The 12154-nt window shown below is 41.8% G+C and overlaps 1 pseudogene; it reads right to left on the bottom strand.

Annotated features, from left to right (window-relative positions):
* Positions 1-6289: 6289 nt before the first annotated feature.
* On the bottom strand, positions 6290-8349 carry LOC103081300 (glutamate dehydrogenase 1, mitochondrial pseudogene; annotated as a pseudogene).
* Positions 8350-12154: the final 3805 nt, after the last annotated feature.

Genomic DNA, 12154 nt, shown 5'->3' with positions numbered 1-12154 from the left:
AATAATTATAATACAAGAAAGAGTGTCATAAGTGTCATGAGAGAGGTTAGAAATGTGCCCTGAGTATTCATAAGAGGAAAGATAATTTATATTTGGTGGAGGGCTGTGGGGAAAGGGCTCAAGGAAAGATTCATGACAGAAGTGACATGTAAGCTTGTTTGAAGTTGAGATTTTGACAGGTAGAGATGTAGGGTGAGAAAAGAACAGCAAGGGCCGGGGCTCCAAGGACCTGAAATGGGTCACTTGAGGGGCTTGAGGTATTTCTTTACCCCTGAGATAATGAAATACCTTTCACAAATTGCTGTGAGAGGAACTCTTTCTAAAAACAATAGATGAGAAGAGCTCAGCAATTGAAGATTCAGTCTGGACACCTGGGGCCTTTTTGTTGGGACCCTGCACTCCATTACCTCTTCTTGCTGCTTCGCTGGTCTTTAAGGAGGAATTTGGCAGAACTGTATTCTAATTTGATTATGAGAAATGTGAAAGAAGGAGGGTCAGGAGATTTGATTCCTAAAGTCTGTTTCTGTTTCTCATTGATGGTCCAAAGCTGGGTAAGGCATCTCTGTCTCTGGGGCTCAATTTCCTCAGCTTTAAATGACAGTTTTAGTCTAGTAATTTTTCTGAGATCTCTTCCTGCTTTGAGAATCCAGCATTCTAAGACTCCAATTTGAATTACCCCATTTCTGTATTAGCTAAGTTATATCTTCTAATTCCCTCCTCCTACCTTCTATACCCGCTGGGGCTTTAGGCATTCAGACCATATTTCTCTTGTCCCAGAGACCAGCAGCTCCCAAATGAATGCCCCATGGCCTGTTTAGGGACCTATAGGGCCAGGCAAGGGGTGGACAGGCCATCCCTCTCCTATACATAATGAAAACAAACTCTCAGGAAATAACTTGGTATTCATCATATGATTTTAGTCTGAATTTGAACACAGTGTGACACATCTCCCAGGGGTATTGCATGCTATTCCCTCCGTAATTATGGGACAGAAGGCTTTTCCCCAAGTCTATAGGGTTTTAGGAATAACCCCTGTGCATGGTGGTGTGTGGGAGGGCAGGATTGAAGGGCCACTCCTCCCACTGATCTCATAGATCTACTTACTACTTTGCCTCAGTTACACCCTCAGGAAGGTATGTGCTCTGGAAAATATAAGGGACCAACTTCACCAAGTGGGCAGAGCAGAAATGCAACTAAAGCTGGGACTGTTTTGCTCAGCTCCGTAGCCCTGGCCTTCATTCTGTAGAGAAATATCCTGATCTTGGAAATTTCACCTGTGAATGTACCATATATGAGGCCATGATTTTCAGAGGGTTTTGCTGAAGGAAACTGACAATTGCAGAGAGGATTTTAGCCTGAGCTAGGGAGCTGGCATGGATGTGGTCTTGACTGATGCAGACCTCTCTGCCTTTGGGTAGAAGCAGGACAGAAAACTGCTTTTGTTCTCTTTCAGAGAACCCTCTTGGGAGCTGAATGGGACGTGGGGTGGTAGCTGAGCATTTGTTCTGCTTTTTCTAACTCCTTCTCCTTCCTCTAGGCCTGGAAAAAGTCCTGAACCAGGCAGGGATCGGAAGTGGCCCAGGCTAAGGTGGGTGGTGGAGAGACTCAGGGCAGGGGCTGTCAGAGTGCACACGTTTCACCGAGCTCTGTGTGAGGAGGACCCTGGATCGTGTCCCAAAATATGGACTCTTTTTCTCTTTTTCTATCCTGATCTCTCCTCCATGCTACTTTCCTCTGTCATCTATATTGTCATGAAGGCAGGAATTTTACTGGACAAAATTGTTTCTTTTCATATGTTCCTTTTCTCACCCCCTCCTTTCTCTCATTCATTCTTTTTTTCCACACCAATTGAGAGCATATTAAGTGACAGGGCAGACTAGACACTGGGGATACAGAATCTTTTAGGGGTTTTGCTCTCAAGACTTACACTTTAGAGGAGGATACTCCCTGCTATTTCCTAGAATCATGCAACAGAAAGGACTCTTCAGACAGGTCCATCGTTCATTCCTGCATTCACTCCTTAATCAACAAATAGTTATTGAGGATTTATTATTTGCTATGTTCTATTTAGGTGTTACTTGTTAAGAACAAAGACAGCAGGAGACACACTTATTTTATTTCATTTCTTTCTAAGTTACTCTGGAGCTGTAGATTTTGCCAGAGATTTTTTGGTATGGGAACAAAGGAGGAATTGGGTCTCAGTACTAAGAAGGGGCTCTCCCAGAATTAAGTGGGATATTTGCTAGTGGTCAGATAGGTTGATTTACACTTTGTGCATAGACAAAGTAAAAGAGTGCAGGAGAGGCAAAAGGGGAGGGGTAGAAAGGACAAGAAATGAGAGGAAAAAGCAATAGCTGTGGAAATGGCTGGTGAAGCTGTGAAGATTTTCTTCACTTTTTCCCCCCAGTTTTATAGAGTTATTAGCAAAAGTCTAATTCTGCCACCCAATGGCAGTTACTGGTATTTTGAATTAGAAAACTGTGCTGTGACTAAGTGCAACCCAGTTCAGACACAATTACTAGCATGCTCTTAAACTGTGGTGGAAATAGCTCATATGGCTGAAGGACAATTAATTACCAAGATATATATTTTGATATGAGTGATTTAAGAAAGACATTCATATAAAGAGAGAGCTGAACAACACAATTCCTTGATAAAATGTAAATGTTATACTTAGGAATATGCTGAGATGGAGTGTGTGTATCATATCCATGAGTAGGTAGCCTCTCTCTATCTGTAGGATCAATGACAGAATGCTCACTCATGCTTGTGAATGATCTGATTCTTATGACTCCCTTCTCGCTGAAGTGTAACAGGCTGCTTGCTCCACCATTGGGAGCTCAAGTATTGAAAAATGACATTTTGTATGGAAGTCTGCTGCTATTTGCCTAGCAGACAGTAAATTCCTAGTTGAAAAAGGCAAAAGTATTCTGCACAACGGGCTGAACCGAAAGCAATTCATGTAGCAGTACAAAAGTAATTTTCCTCTATAACAAAGTCCTAATTCATATAAAATGCTACATACAAAAGTCAGGATATCACAGACTATTAGGCCATAGCCAATGGCCCAATGGTCTAGCTAATAAATGTTTGATGGATGAACAATTAAAGAATACTGTGTGTGAAGAACACAGTTGTGGCAGGCCTATGGAATTTCAGAAAGAAAATTAAAGTAGATCATAGGGATGCTCAACAAAAGAACCCAATTACTGGCTCAGAGGAGAACCAGAATGCCAAGGTGGTGACTTGGTCGACTGTTTGCAGGTAGCCACTTGGATACATGATATGAGCAGGCATGGAAGTGTCCAAGCCATGCAACAATGTTTGTTACAAAAACATATTCCATTGTCATCCACCAAAGTCACTGCTGTGGAAGTTACTAATGTAATTTCCTGGATGATAATAGGAGAAAAACTACCCAAAATTGGTCTTGGAGAGAATCTCCCAAGAATGCTAAAAGGTGGTTGACATGGGGCCACTGCCAGTGTTTCTGAAGGATTCAAAAGAATTTCAATAAAAATAGGGACTTATTTCTCTTTGGTCTTTGCTTACTCTTTAACTGAAATAGCAGCTGAAATACCATTAAGGTCCTGGAAATAGGCATTTTAAGGACATTTAAGACATATAGAGCAGTGACTTAATTGAACAATTGGAATGGGAGATTCAGACATTCTTATTAAAGATGTGATAAGATCATAAAGGGCTTCCTAGCTCAATTAGGTGAATTTGTGTCTGACCTGAAAATGAGGAGTGGTAAATGTGGAACCTTCTTAAAGAGATTTCTGGACATTGGGTTTTAAAAACATTGATTTAATTTTAATTTAATTAAAAAAAAATCAGCTCCAGTGGTCCCAGGCTCAGAACTATATCTGCATGTTTGAGCTAAGGGGAACATTGCTTCTCAAATGCTACTATCTCTATTCTTTTGAATTAGACTGCATATTTTCCTAAGGCACCTCTGGATAGATTATTGATCTTGCCTCTTGTACAAACTAGAATTGATTGTAAATGCCACCCCACTTCAATAATCTTTTGATGATTTACCTCTCCAACTCTTAACATCTCTCCCTGGAAAAGGACAAAGGATAGGCTCTGACAAGGTTCCTATTGCTGCTTTACAAGCTTTCTTTTTTTATTATTATTTTTAAGACGTAGCATTTTTCATCCTTTTATTGTCAACCTTTCTGTACCTGATATTTAAGGTCTAACTCTTTTAAGCACCATTTGGTTGATAATCTCTACCTTTTAGTCAGAGTATTTAGTCCATCTACATTTAATATAATTACTGATGTAGTTGGATTTAACGTCCCATCTCACTACTGTCATACCTGCTTTATATTCCTTTTTCTCCCCTTTGTTCCTTTCTTTTGGATTAACTTTTTTTCTTTTTAAATCACTCCATTCTTTTCTTTCTATTAAGAGGCAATCTTTTACCCTTGTTTTAGTTGTTACCCTGGATATTAGCACATGCATCCCATAAATTAGTACTTTATAGTACTTTGGGGGCAATATAAGGATCTCAGCATAGTTTTAACACTTTTTGCCCCTCTCCAACATTTTGTGTGGTTATTATCATGTATTTTGATTATATGTGTGCATGTGTGTGTGTATACATACGTATGTGTGTGTGTAATGCCTCAAGACATTACTGTTATTACACAGATCAATATTCATTTAAGTTTACCTATATGTTCAAACTTTCAGTTGCTCTAAATTCATTCCTCTACTTCAATGGTTCCATTTGGGAACATATTCCTTCTATGTAAAAAAAAACTTTCAGTATTTCTGTTGTGAAAGTGTACTGGTGCCAAATGTCTGCAGCTACTGTTGTCTGAAAATATTTTCCTTTCCTTTTTTTTTGAAAAGGCAGACTTTAAATTTATTTTATTACTTTTATTACTAGGTTAAGTCATGCAGTTACAAAGTAATTAGAAATTTCTGAAAGAGTATTACTGTTTTTTTAAAAAAATGACTCATTCATTATATAAATAATGTCTAGTATTTCATTGGTATACTGCTGTTCAAAAGGTCTTAACCGGGCTTCCCTGGTGGCGCAGTAGTTGAGCGTCCGCCTGCTGATGCAGGGGACGTGGGTTCATGCCCCGGTTCGGGAAGATCCCACATGCCGCGGAGCGGCTGGGCCCGTGAGCCACGATCGCGGAGCCTGCACGTCCGGAGCCTGTGCTCCGCAACGGGAGAGGTCGCAACAGTGAGAGGCCCGCGTACCACAAAAAAAAAAAAAAAAAAGGCCTTAACCAAAAAATCCCAAACAAAACACTCAATCCAATGTTTTAAGCTCCACTGTGTTAATTAAGCTTGCGTGCACGTGTGAGTCCTCTAAAACAAAAGGAATACAAAATCAGGCAGGGCTGTGGACATTGGCAATGCTTAGAGCTGTCAGGCAGACTCCAGACAAGGAGACCAAGTAGTTTTTTTCTGAGTTACTCTACTTGAGTTATTGTTCAATCACTCAGAACAATAGGTCGTTAGAGAAATGAAAAATTAATTAACATGATAAGGAGGTTACTGCATTATTTGGACTACATGTCATAATTACATTTAGCAAATTCAGATAGCCATAACAAAAACAGCCTCCATCATCTGCAGTTATGAATATAACAATTATCCATCCAGCTTTTTGTTTTTGGATAATAATACAGAACTGATGAGCTATAAATGATTCTGTTTTATGTCAAAAAAATGCTAACTTTTAAAATTCATGTTTATAAGCACTCATTGCTTCCAGGTTAGGCTTGTTAAGTAATTAAAGGCAATTTTATTACAGCAGCATGTACTTATTTCATCCTAAAAGAATAAAATGCATAAAGAGAAAAAACTGTTATTTTTGTTTGCAACCCATGAAATTCAGTTATTTTGCTGATGTGAAATAACAATAACTCATTTTAGGATCATGCCACCTTCTGAAAATGCCACACACCCACTTCTTAAATGCATTAAAGTTATAGCAGGTCCCATCTCAGACTTGGCCAGAGCAAAATATTGCAAGCAACTGATTACTCAGCTCAACCAACAGGTAACTAACATGTTGAGAACAAGCTATGGAACGAGATGGTATAGGAGATGAAAAGAGACTTTTTAGTTAAAGGTAAAATATCCCAAATGGCCCTCTGGCACAGGTAATTTCTACTTTCATACTCTTCAACCTGTATATGATATCTTAACCTTAATTGCTTTCTTAAAGGGCTGATTTGGATTGACTTGTTGAGAATAATGTCCATAAGAGAAAAAGATTTCTGTGGTTACAAAACTTCTGATAGGTTTGCAGAAGTTACAGGTAAATAGGGCAGTAAAGAAGCAAACCAGCTTCACTATATACCCCAAAGACTTTCTCAATGGTACTGACATAGGCAGCCAATTCTAGGTTATACTTTGTGGCCGTGGGCATGATTCGCCTGTCAGAAAATCCCATAGTGTAAACTAAACCAAACTACACAATGTCTTTCTTGGCTGCACCTGATACTCTCTTTTAGAACCCGCTGCGGGTACAACGAGAATATTTCCACCACGCTTTCCAAATTTTCTTTCTCAATTCTCTTGAACAAAGGTGAGCAAGTGGTAGTTAGAATCTGTCATATTTGAAGGTCATAGCTGACATGGTTATATCTTCAGCCACTCCCTTAGCATTCAAGTAGAGATCAGAAATAAACCATAATGTTCCTCTCCAGAAAAACCTTAGGCTCTGCAGTTGTTGGTCCATTGGCAGCTTCAGCAATGATCCTGGCTTTGCGTGCATTGGATTTGGTCAACTGTCTCTCATTGGCCGTGGGGATTGGTATGTCACAGTCTGCTTCTAAGATGCTTCCTTCCTAGGCCTTTGCCTTGGAGAAGCCCCGGATTGATCCATGTTGTAATTTGAAGTCTTCTAGTTCCTTTGGGTCAATGCCATCTGAATTTCATATGCTCCCATTAGCTTCACCACCATCAACACATTTAGCACCAATATGATGTAAATATGTCACAGAGTACAGGCCCACATTGCCAAATCCCTGAATAACAAATGTTTTATCTACAAACCCTGGGGTCATGCGTAAAATGCTCATGTAAGAAGCTTCACTGAGGAAGTTTTCAATCCCACGGAAAACACCACGGCCAGTGGCAGAGGTACATCTGTGGATACTACCCTGACTGATGGGTTTACCATTAATAGCAGGCATGTGCATTAATATCTAAGTGCCCTGTGGAGCTGGTATAAGTGTCAGCAATCCAGGAATCTTCTCGCTCACCTGTGCCCCTGACTGGGGAAGGCATATCAATGCCAGGACCAATAAACTACCCTTTTTTGGTAGTTCCATGGTGAACCTCCTTGTGATCTTTTCCAATTTATTATCGGTGTGGTTCGTGGGATTGATTTTAACACCAGCTTTAGCACAGTCAAATGGTACTTCAACCACGGCACATTTATACGTCATTAGAGAAGCTAAAGCTTTTTATTCTTTTTTTTTGCGTTACGCGGGCCTCTCACTATTGTGGCCTCTCCCGTTGCGGAGCACAGGCTCCGGACGCGCAGGCTCAGCGGCCATGGCTCACGGGCCCAGCCGCTCCGCGGCATGTGGGATCTTCCCGGACCGGGGCACGAACCCATGTCCCCTGCATCGGCAGGCGGACTCTCAACCACTGCGCCACCAGGGAAGCCCGAAGCCAAAGCTTTTACTTCATCTACACTCACATCTTCACAGTAGCGGACCCTTCCTTTGCAGGGCGTGCAATGCTGGCTACTCTGGGCCCGGTAGCCCTCAGGGATCTCCCAGGAGCCGCCGTCGGCAGGATGCGGAAGGACAGGATCAGCACGTGGTTGCGGGGTTTCATGATTCTCAGGTTGCCACGCACCGGTGCCGCTTCTGCGCCTCGCTCTCCCAGGTGTTGACGTCTGCCATCAGCTTGTCTTCCATGATGCGCTCTAGCACCGACCGCGGTCAAACAAGCCTTCCACCAGCTTGAAGAGGCTGTTTCATCGCGGTTGCTATGGTGTAGCCAGGTGGGCGGAGCCGGTCCGCGTAGTTGGATGGCTGCGCAGAGACCAGGGCGCCAGCTGGCCCTGCAGAGGGACCACCGGGAGAGGCATGCTCTCTGAGGTCCTGGGGCGGGCTGCCTTTTAAGCTTCCAGCCTGCCTCTCTGTCCTCTCCCTCCTCGTCACCCGCCACCTGATCTGGAGGAGGGGGCTCAGCCTGTTGCTGCCAAACAGCACGTGGAAACAGTGGTGTGAAACCGGGCTTCCCGCGCGCCGGGCCTGGGCCTCCTCTCGCCTCTCCTGGGCCCACCCGCCGGGCGCGGGGCGGCAGAGCAGCTCTCCCTTCATTTTTGAGGTACATTTTCATTTTGGGGTACATTTTGATGTATAGAACTCTAGTTTGCATTTATTTTCTTTCATCATTATCAGAATATTAACCCATAAGACTTAAGGCTTCTATCACTTCTGTTTGAAATCAATTTCAGTCTACAGTTGGCTCCTTCGAAGGCAGGCTCACCTTTACTTATTTCCTGGGTAAAAAGTACAAATGGAGGTCCTTGACCCAAGGCTCTTTGTCGCACCATTGGGTCTTTCATGAACTGAGAAAGTCAGTGCATGCTTCCGTAATTCAGCACACACCGTCGAGCTCCATGAACAATCCTCACGCCTGGTGTGCACACTCCTGTGGAAAGAGGGCTGTGAGAACCGGAAATGGACCTGAGGCTGTTTGGGCAGGGATTTCTGAGGTCCAGCTCTTTGAAGCAGGAGATATAGAGTGTGCTGGCTGTGGGTGGGTGTATCAGCTAGACTTTGCAGGACCCTCACCCTGTGAAGAGTGATGGATGGGAAGGAAGCCAAACAAGCCCTAAAACAGAAGTCCAGGGCTGGACCACAGTTGCCTGTGTCTAAAGGTGGTACTGTTATGGACCTGGGTTCTTAGACTATTTAATCAATATAAGTTGATAATAGGCCAGACAAGAAATTCAGGCATGGCTTTATTGGGACTCGTGCTGCAGCACGAGGGAGTGAAAACAAGTAACAGGTGCCCTTGCTCGCTCACTGAGGGCGAGCTGTTCCCTTAAATGGGGTAAGGGTAGGGGCAGATCTGTGGGTCAGGCCAGCGGGTGGCTTAGGTGGTCTGCCCACTCCCTTGGTGGTGCTGTGTGCAGGGATCATGGGTAGTACCCTGTGTTTGCTCCTGACACCTCAGAAGTAGCAGTTGGGTTTTGGTCTTTCTGTTTTGCCCCAGCTGCACATGCCTGCAGTTATTTTCAGCCCCTTATAATTTCTTTGTATTCTGTTGCTGGAGGAGACTTTGTCCAGGCGCAAGCACTGCGGCAAAGGGTCCCAGGCCCCAGGTCCCAGCCTGTCTCAGTGCTGTTTAAAGGTAATTTGTCTTTTGTCTCAGGCTGTTTAAAATTTTTTCTTTTTGCCTTTAGTTTTCAGTAGTTTAATATAAATGCCTAGATTTGTTTTCTTTTGTATTTATCTTGCTTGAGGTTCGTAGTGGTTATTAAACTACTCTCTCTTATCTCTAAACCCACCCTTATGCTTTGTGATGTGCAGAATATGGAAAGTTTTTTCTTCTTTGACATCCAACTCCTCTTAGGTTGTGGCACTAAAGGGAGACTACTTGCTGTTTCTGTTCGCATCACCCCAGCAATAGCTGGGGTTCCACTTTCAGCTTTTTCTCAGCACTCCTGGAACTAGCTTCCTCATGCCCTCTCAGCCATAGCAGGAACAAGGAAGCTCCCCTTCCCAGCTTCATAAGACCCCTTCTCTGAGCTCCTGAGATGGCAGCACAGATGGGCAGCACCCTGCTTAAGGATCTGAGTCCCCGCTCATGGAGAAACTCTTACAGGCTTTGAGTTGATGATCCAACCTCGTCTCTTTGTTCCCTTAGCCCCAATTCTGTGATTACTATCTCTGTATTACCATAATGTTCCCTTTTCGCTTTTCCAATTTTTCAACTTCTGTTTAACTACATTTTCATATTAAATTATATTGCTCTGTCCCATTCTGTCTGTCCTTTCTATGACTCTAAATATATATATGTTAGATCTTACCACTTCCCATAAGACTTTGATGATTTTATGCTGTATTTCTCATTTTTTTGGTCTCTGTCTTTCAGTCAGGATATTTTCTGTTGACCCACATTCTAGTTTTATTCATCTTCTCTTCTTCTGTTTCTCACTTGCTTAATTTTGGTTATTATATTTTTCAGTTCTAGAGTTTACTTTTGGTTCTGTTTTATAGAATCCAGTTCTCTAGAGACATTCTCCATTTTGCCACATATTTTCTTGAACACATTAATCAAACTCATTTAAAAGTGCATGTCTGAGTAGATAACAAGTATTGTCAAGGATGTGGAGAAAAAGGAACCCTTGTGCACTGTTGTTGGGAATGTAAATTAGTACAGCCATTATAGAAAACAGTAGGGAGAGCCCTCAAAAGATGAAAAATAGGACTGACATATGATTCAGCATCCTACTTCCGGCTATATATCCAAATGAGGTGAAATCAGTATCTTGAAGAGATATCTGCATTACTGTGTTCATTGCAGCATTATTCACAATAGCCAAGACATGGAAACAACCTAAGTGTATGCCAGTGAATGAATGGATAAAGAAAATGAGGTATAGCTATACAATGGAATATTATTTGGCCATAGAAAGAAGGAAATCCTACCATTTGTGACAAAATGGATGGACCTAGAGGGCAGTATGCTAAGTGAAATAAGTCAGAAATAAAGACAAACACTATATGATCTCACTTATATGTAGAATCTCAAAAAGCTGAACTCTTAGAAACGGAGAGTAGATTGGTGGTTTCCAGGGGTTGGGGGAAATGAGGAGATGTTGGTCAAAGGGTACAAACTTCCAATTATAATCTGGGGATCTAATGTACAGCATGATGACTAGTTAATCTAGTACAGTTAATACACTGTATTACATTCTTTAACTTTTCTGAGAGTAGATCTTAAATGTCCTCAACACACACACACACACACACAAAATGGTAATTACATGAGGCGATGGATGTGTAAACCTTATTGTGGTAATTATTTCACAATATACATGTATATCAAATCATCCTGCTGTGTGCTTTAAACTCACACAATGTTGTTTGTCAATTATATAACGCTAGAAAAAAGGCAAATGTTTATTGAACAAATAGATGAATGAATATGAAAATGAAATAAAGTAATATGCATGTCTGATAACTCTAATATCTGAGATCTCCAGTGGATCTGTTCTATGGTCTTTTATTTTCCTTTTTTTGGTCATTTGGTCCCGTCTTAAGGAATACCTGACATTTTTAGAAATGAAATTGAGACTCTGGCTGATGTCATCTCAGTCCAGAAAAGGATGACTTTTGCTTTGGGCAGGCATTTAGGTTCAAATCATCTTAATCCAATCTGGCATTGAGTTGTTTCCAAATTGTGTTTCCAAATTGTTGTAAGACTGTTCTATTTCTTGTTCAGTATTACTCCTATGGTATAGTGCTTCTGTGACCTTCCATGGCTCTAGCTAAAGGGGTAATTACCACTTACCTCTTCTTGGTGGACCCTCAGCTCCAATTTCAAACTACAGTTATATCTGCTTGGCTTCTCAGCCTCATAGACTCTGCTTCCTGTTCAGCTTTTTACCCTTTTATCATGTGCTACATATGGCATTTACGTATCTCATGGGGAACATTGATGCAGAATGTTGGGCTCACCTTAAAACATTTTGCTTCTTTTGGGGATCTTGACCCAACAAATCCTGCCTGCCTTGGTAGCCCTGAATTTTAAGTTGTGTGTCCATATACCCATGAACTGCCGAAAGCTCAACTAAGGTTCTCAGCCTCTTAGCTATCAGTTTCTTCCAGGCTTCTCAGTCTCTTGGCCATGTACCACTTGCACATAGACAAAGGCCTTGAGGAGACAATTAATACAGAATATCAAGCTCGTCTCATTACTCTTCCCTTCCCTCTGAGGTCTTGTTCTCTGACTCTTGACAGCCTTGTTAGACTTTCCAATACTTTCAAACAAATACTTTTTGCATTTCATTTATCTTTTTCTAGTTCTCAAAAGGAATGTTGATAGATAAAGCTGGCTCTACATGATCAGGAGTGAGGTGTCTACATTCTTTATAACTCAGAAAACATGAGATTTCTAGAATGATGGCCTAACTTTGTAGGGA

Source organism: Lipotes vexillifer, unplaced genomic scaffold (genome assembly GCF_000442215.2).
Source record: "Lipotes vexillifer unplaced genomic scaffold, Lipotes_vexillifer_v1.1 scaffold422, whole genome shotgun sequence".
Classification (NCBI taxonomy): Eukaryota; Metazoa; Chordata; class Mammalia; order Artiodactyla; family Lipotidae; genus Lipotes; species Lipotes vexillifer.
Note: the sequence above shows the minus strand (reverse complement) of the source record. Positions and strands in the feature narration are given on the sequence as shown.